We start from the raw sequence: 6486 nt of genomic DNA on the forward strand, positions 1-6486 counted from the left end.
CAGATTAATTAATTCCTTAAATTGAACAAATTTCATTTGTGTGTGAGAATTTTATATCTTATTGTAATGTGATTAAATAAGATTCAATTTAGTAATATTATATTACTAAAATTGATTAATGTTTATGAAACATTTGAGATAAGAGTAATTAGTTAGTTATAATTACAAAATGTTGTAGATTATATTAACTAAATCTTAAATGACCCATTTTATATATATATATATATATATATATATATATATATATATAGAAATAGGATCCTGTGCGAACCTAAAGTTCGGTGCGAACTTACGAACTAACTTAAAAACCTTCACCCAAACATACGCTCATACCAAACCATTCCCGCACCCCTCTTTCAGATTATCCCTATCATTAAATTATTCCCCACATTAATACTTTATATGATCTTCACCCACCAACCACCACCACCCTTCGCCGGCAGCCTCGCGATTCCTCTGCCGGCGTTTCGTCTGAACTACTCTTGTCTACCCAATCTACCTTTATTTCTCCGTTTGTCCTCTCATTCACTGACGATCAAATCGCGGGTTTTCCGGCGAAGCCAAGCCTGTGATCGATTATTAATAATCTGACATCTTTGGTGCGGTTGATTTTTAGGTATTTTACCTTGTATTTTGTGGATCTAATATTTAAAGCTGAAATGAGAACAACAAATTAAAAACAATAGTGAGCTGAAATTCTTCGACAACGGCGTAAGGTGGTGGTTCGGTTGCGTGCGGCGTCGAGTTGTGCAAGATAAGATAAGAAAGAGGAGGTCGGATAAGTGCTGAGGCAGTTTCAGGGTGTGGTGTGGCTGTACTGTAGTTGTGGTTGTCGGATAGTCGGTGACCGTCGCTGATAACTTGTGGCTGTGTATGTAGATGAGAACAATGCTGATGAAGGGGCGGTGTCGTATCAGCCACGGTGGTGGCAATGGCATGTTGATTGCGGTGGTGGTGGTGGTGTGGTGAGTTAATTAATTGGTTGGGTAGTGGTATTTTCGGTGGCTAATGGGTGGGTAGTGGTGGTGGGCGCCAATAGTGGTGGCGGTGGCGGTGACGACAACAGTGGTGTTGGCCACACACCTAGGCCATTGAAGTATTGTACAGTCATGAAGAACTTGAGGCAACATTATTCCTGCAAATTCATCTTTAAATTGCAGCTCTGCACAACTGGTATTTTTTATGAACAAATCTATCTTGTAAATTTAATTTTCGAGGGAAAAATTCATCTATGATTCCTGTCAATAACATTCTTATCCAACTTGCCTTCGACGGCTGGAATTATTTGTTAATGGAATAGCTGTTTACGTTTTGATTGCCTCCTCCGCCTTTGTGTGTGTTTTTTTCTTTTCTTTTTTCCTGATAGTCCGACTGTTTTAGTTACTAGTTTTGCAATACATGTTTCTGATGCCTATTAAGTAGAATTAAATTTAACAACTTGATCGTCAAATTCCCAAGTCGACCACTGAAACAGGACAAGATCGTTTTCGGCTATCTTTCCCAAGTAGATACCCTCCTTTAACAAGCTACATACACTCCTTTACCTTGTTAGATACACATACTCTATTTGACAAACTAGATACACTTATTTTTACCTTGTTAGATACACATATTTGACAAACTAAATACACTTATTTACCTTGTTAGATACACATATTTGACAAGCTAGATATACTCATTTACCTTATTAGATACACATATTTGACAAACTTGATACACTTTTTTTACCTTTGATAGATAGTCATACACTCATTTGACAAGCTAGATACACTCTTTTACCTTGCTAGATACACAACTTTGCCAAGCTAGATACACTCTTTTACCTTATTAGATACACTTCTTTACCTTGTTAGATACGCATCTTAGGCAAGCTAGATACACTCTTTTATCAAACTAGACACGCTTCTTTACTTTGCTAAATACACTCATGTACCTTGCTAAATACACTCATGTACCTTGCTAGATACGCATCTTAGGCAAGCTAGATACATTCCTTTATCAAACTAGATACACTCCTTTACTTTGCTAAATACACTTATGTACCTTGCTAGATACGTATCTCTGGCAAGCTAGATACATTTGACTCACCTACAAAATCATTGCTTATAATAAAACATTGCTTATTATTTTTTTTTTTTGACAGCAACATTGCTTATTATTCTAGGTTTAAAAAGACATGAATAATGGAAGTTGCAGTGCTCTTCGATTTAGGACAGGCGTAAAGATCTGTTTTCTCATTTCTGCAATTGATACTGGTGTCACATACATACTAACCATGTTTTTGATGAGCAGCCTGACTTTTGGAATGAGACTGAGAAAGCTATCAGAAGAGCGTATCACTTCACTGACGATACGATTCTGGAAAAATATGCTGACTTGGGTAAAGGTGGCTCAACTGCAGTCACAGCAATCCTAATTAATTGTGAGAAGCTGGTTGTGGCGAATCTTGGGGATTCTAGAGCGGTCCTCTGTTGAAATGGTAAGGCCAAACAACTGTCAATTGATCATGAGCCGGAGTCAGAAAGGAAGGATATCGAGGAGAGGGGTGGTTTCGTCACCAAGTTTCCTGGTACGTCAAGTTTCATTATATAACAGCTTATGCATGTGCATGACTGTTCTAATTTTACTTGTCAGTCTTTGTTATTAGTCCGTCATCCTTTATATTCATGATGATTCATCTTGTTAGTTGACATTTTACATATTTGTAATTTATTCAGGAGACGTGGCACGAGTAGATGGGCAGTTGGCAGTGGCACGGGCGTTTGGGGATAAGAGTATAAAAAAACACCTTAGTTCAGAGCCGGATGTCATGGTTGAGATAATTGATGATGATGCAGAGTTTGCTATCCTAGCTAGCGATGGAATTTGGCATGTGAGTCCCAACGATACCTTATTAGATACACATATTTGACAAACTTGATACACTTTTTTTACCTTTGATAGATAGTCATACACTCATTTGACAAGCTAGATACACTCTTTTACCTTGCTAGATACACAACTTTGCCAAGCTAGATACACTCTTTTACCTTATTAGATACACTTCTTTACCTTGGTAGATACACATCTTAGGCAAGCTAGATACACTCTTTTATCAAACTAGATACGCTTCTTTGCTTTGCTAAATACACTCATGTACCTTGCTAGATACACTCATGTACCTTGCTAGATACGCATGTTAGGCAAGCTAGATACATTCCTTTATCAAACTAGATACACTCCTTTACTTTGCTAAATACACTCATGTACCTTGCTAGATGCGTATCTCTGGCAAGCTAGATACATTTGACTCACCTACAAAATCATTGCTTATAATAAAACATTGCTTATTTTTTTTTTTTTTTTTGACAGCAACATTGCTTATTATTCTAGGTTTAATATGAATGGCATAGTATACTCCGTATTTTAGAAAATGATCCTCAATTTTTATGTTTTCGTTTTAAAACTTCAGCGTTTAATTTCGCTCGTCTTTGTACTCTAGGCAAAGGATGTGCTGTATCATTTATACACAACTGCTAGAGGTAATCTTCAGAGACTAATGCCGAAAGAGATACGAATTGTAAAGTATCTTATGATTGAGGATCCAGAAGAAAAAATTTCTGCTCTCAGTGATGCATTTACTCCTGGGGAAGAGCTTGAGGGAAAGAACGTGGGTAGCCTCTATACGTATGTATATCTGTTTTAATGGTATTAAGAGTTGCTTTTTTAGTTTATTGAACTATCCAGAATCTTTCAGTGACCCGAATTTAGATGTGGTTCATTGTCTGATGGTATTAAATTCTTGTTTCAAGTCTTGATCAATGGTCTAATATCAGTCATTGCAGCATAAATGTCTCAAAATGCGCTCAGCATGATGTTGTATCGCATCCGATATTTGATAAATACCATGCCTTACATCCCTCCATTTCATTTTAATATTTCCTCCCTAAATGACTTCTTAGAAACTCACTGTGGTCTGTTATAAAAAGTGTAGGACACCTGAGAAACTGCACACGTGGATCAAATCCGTCGTGAATGCTTATAATTTCGGCCAAGAAGGAACGCTCATCAGGAAGCAAGGGATTTGATGAATCCGAAAATTATCCAAAAGTTGGAGGAACTGCAGAAGATTGTGGAAGATAAATTCTTGTAAGATGAATCTGGGTTTCTGAAAGAATGATAAGCACACCATTGAAGATGCTGGCCGATACATTGTGTATAATAAAACATTTCTTATTATTGTAGGTTTAATATGAATGGTATAGTATACTCCGTATTTTAGAGCGCGGCATTATGACCAATTATATTATACTTATTCGTACAAATCCAGTTTTTAAGTAGAAAAGTTCTAAAGTAACGGAATGAACAAAAAGACCCAAATTGCAATTTTCTTTTAATTTGATGCAGGAAGAATGAGAAAAAAGCATTACGAGTTTGAGAAAGGTGCATTGAATTCAATCAATTCCAATACATATCTGAAATTCTCACATAATTCAAATTAAACGAAGGGTAGAACATATTGACATTATAATCTCAAACCATCTATGAAGAACTCAAACCATCAAAATTCAGTGAGGCTCTTATTCGTTGACAAACAAAATGCCACTTCTAAATAACCAAGGCTATTTTAGTATAATTTCAGTATTTTGGGTTCTCATGTTCAATGTTCAATTATTGCATTCACTACCCATTTCCAACCCTAATCTTTCGAAAATTTACACTGTTGGTGTCACTCTGTAGGAATGTAATTATTCACAGCCAAATTTACACTGTTGGTGTCTACAGCTGCTCCCTTGCCACTGATTTTGGGCAACATGTTAGTACCACAAGTACCTACAGAGGCGACAATTCGAACCACCTTTCAATCATTGCCAGACATTCTTTGGGCTTATACTCTGGGGCAGTGTGTCCAGCTCCCTGCACCGACACCAACATTCTCCGTAAGTCCATATATATGCATTAGCTCATTTAGTCAACATGTTTGCTGGTTGGACTAAACTGAACAGCTACATTAGATGGTAAAAGCTACTATTTGCCAAACTCTTACCTTAATTGTAGTATAGAAGCCTCCTTTAAGGCACCAGAATACTTGTAACATAATGCACATACCCAATTACAAGTGAGGATTACAGACTGTCGCCGGCCAATACTCCTATTTGACTCACCTACAAAATTACAAATCTCCAAACACCACCATTTGAATAACGATATCCAACGCGGAATTGCAACCCGAGTCCAGAAGCCACAGAGAACCATCGCACTAGTCACTGTCGCCGGCGAATACTCCGGTGACCAAAGACGAAATGCTGGCCATTTTGTCACTTTCACGTTGTTTACATCTCTGGCCACTTCTTCCACTAACATCGACATACATCTGACACCAATCACTATTGCCTTTCAATTAACAATCACCCCAAACTTCAAATGAGAAATCATAATTACCATCGGCGCCTATCAATCGAATTCATCAACATTGATAATATCAAATCCTTAATCGAATGATGACAACTGATGTTTCATCCTTCACATACCTTTATCACCCTATTTTTATACCATTAAATCGATCAGTCCGCCTCAACAAAAACACCAACTTCTTCAACTTTGACAATCGATCAGAAGATGAAAATCAAAACTGTCGGTGTCAGAGTTGCGTCTGCGTGATCGGCGTCGGAGTACCATAAAGTAGGTCGTCGTAGGGTGGTGGTCTGGGAGGTGGAGGGAGGGTAGTGGGTGGTGGAAGGGGATAAAGAAAATATAAAGGGGGTTGGTTTTGTAAAAGTAAAGCTTTTAATGTCGGGGTAGTCACGTGTTTTATTAACTTAAGTAGTTCGTACGGTTCGCACCGTACTTTAGTTCGCACTGACCCCGACCCTATATATATATATATATATATATATATATATATATATATATATATATATATATATATATATATATATATATATATATATATATATATATATATATATATATATATATATATATATTTATATTTATATATATATATATATATATATATATTTATATATATATTTATATATATATATATATATATATATATATTTATATATATATAGATAGATAGATTTAGGATCCGGTGAGAACGATCACTCGGTGAGAACGGTGAGAACGCACTATATACATTAGAATATATATATCAAGATACTTTTTTTTTTTTTTTACCAAATCTCAGATACACTTTTCGCTATCGTAGATACACTTTTTACCAGAATTCTATATACACTTTTTAATAATGTAGATACACTTTTTTTTTTTTAACCAAATCTCAGATGTGACACCCCGCGATAAAGCGGAAAATATAACTAATAAACTAAAGCGGAAATTTGTGAAATTTTAAAACTTTTAGATTACTAGTTAAAGATTAAAACGCGGGTGCCAAAAACGAAATGAAACAAGTACTACGATAGACAGATTTAGGTTATTACAACCCAAGTCTAGAAAGCGGGGAAAAGATATCCCACGAATAAACAAATAAAGGGTTTCTAA

General features: G+C 36.1%; 1 long non-coding RNA gene across 1 annotated transcript; it reads left to right on the plus strand.

Annotated features, from left to right (window-relative positions):
- Positions 1-291: 291 nt before the first annotated feature.
- Positions 292-4155, plus strand: LOC141627133 (uncharacterized). Its single transcript, XR_012536693.1, has 3 exons — positions 292-1173; positions 3482-3666; positions 3974-4155. It is a non-coding gene; the product is annotated as an uncharacterized LOC141627133 (long non-coding RNA).
- Positions 4156-6486: the final 2331 nt, after the last annotated feature.

The sequence above is a fragment of the Silene latifolia genome, chromosome Y (assembly GCF_048544455.1).
Source record: "Silene latifolia isolate original U9 population chromosome Y, ASM4854445v1, whole genome shotgun sequence".
Taxonomy (NCBI): Eukaryota; Viridiplantae; Streptophyta; class Magnoliopsida; order Caryophyllales; family Caryophyllaceae; genus Silene; species Silene latifolia.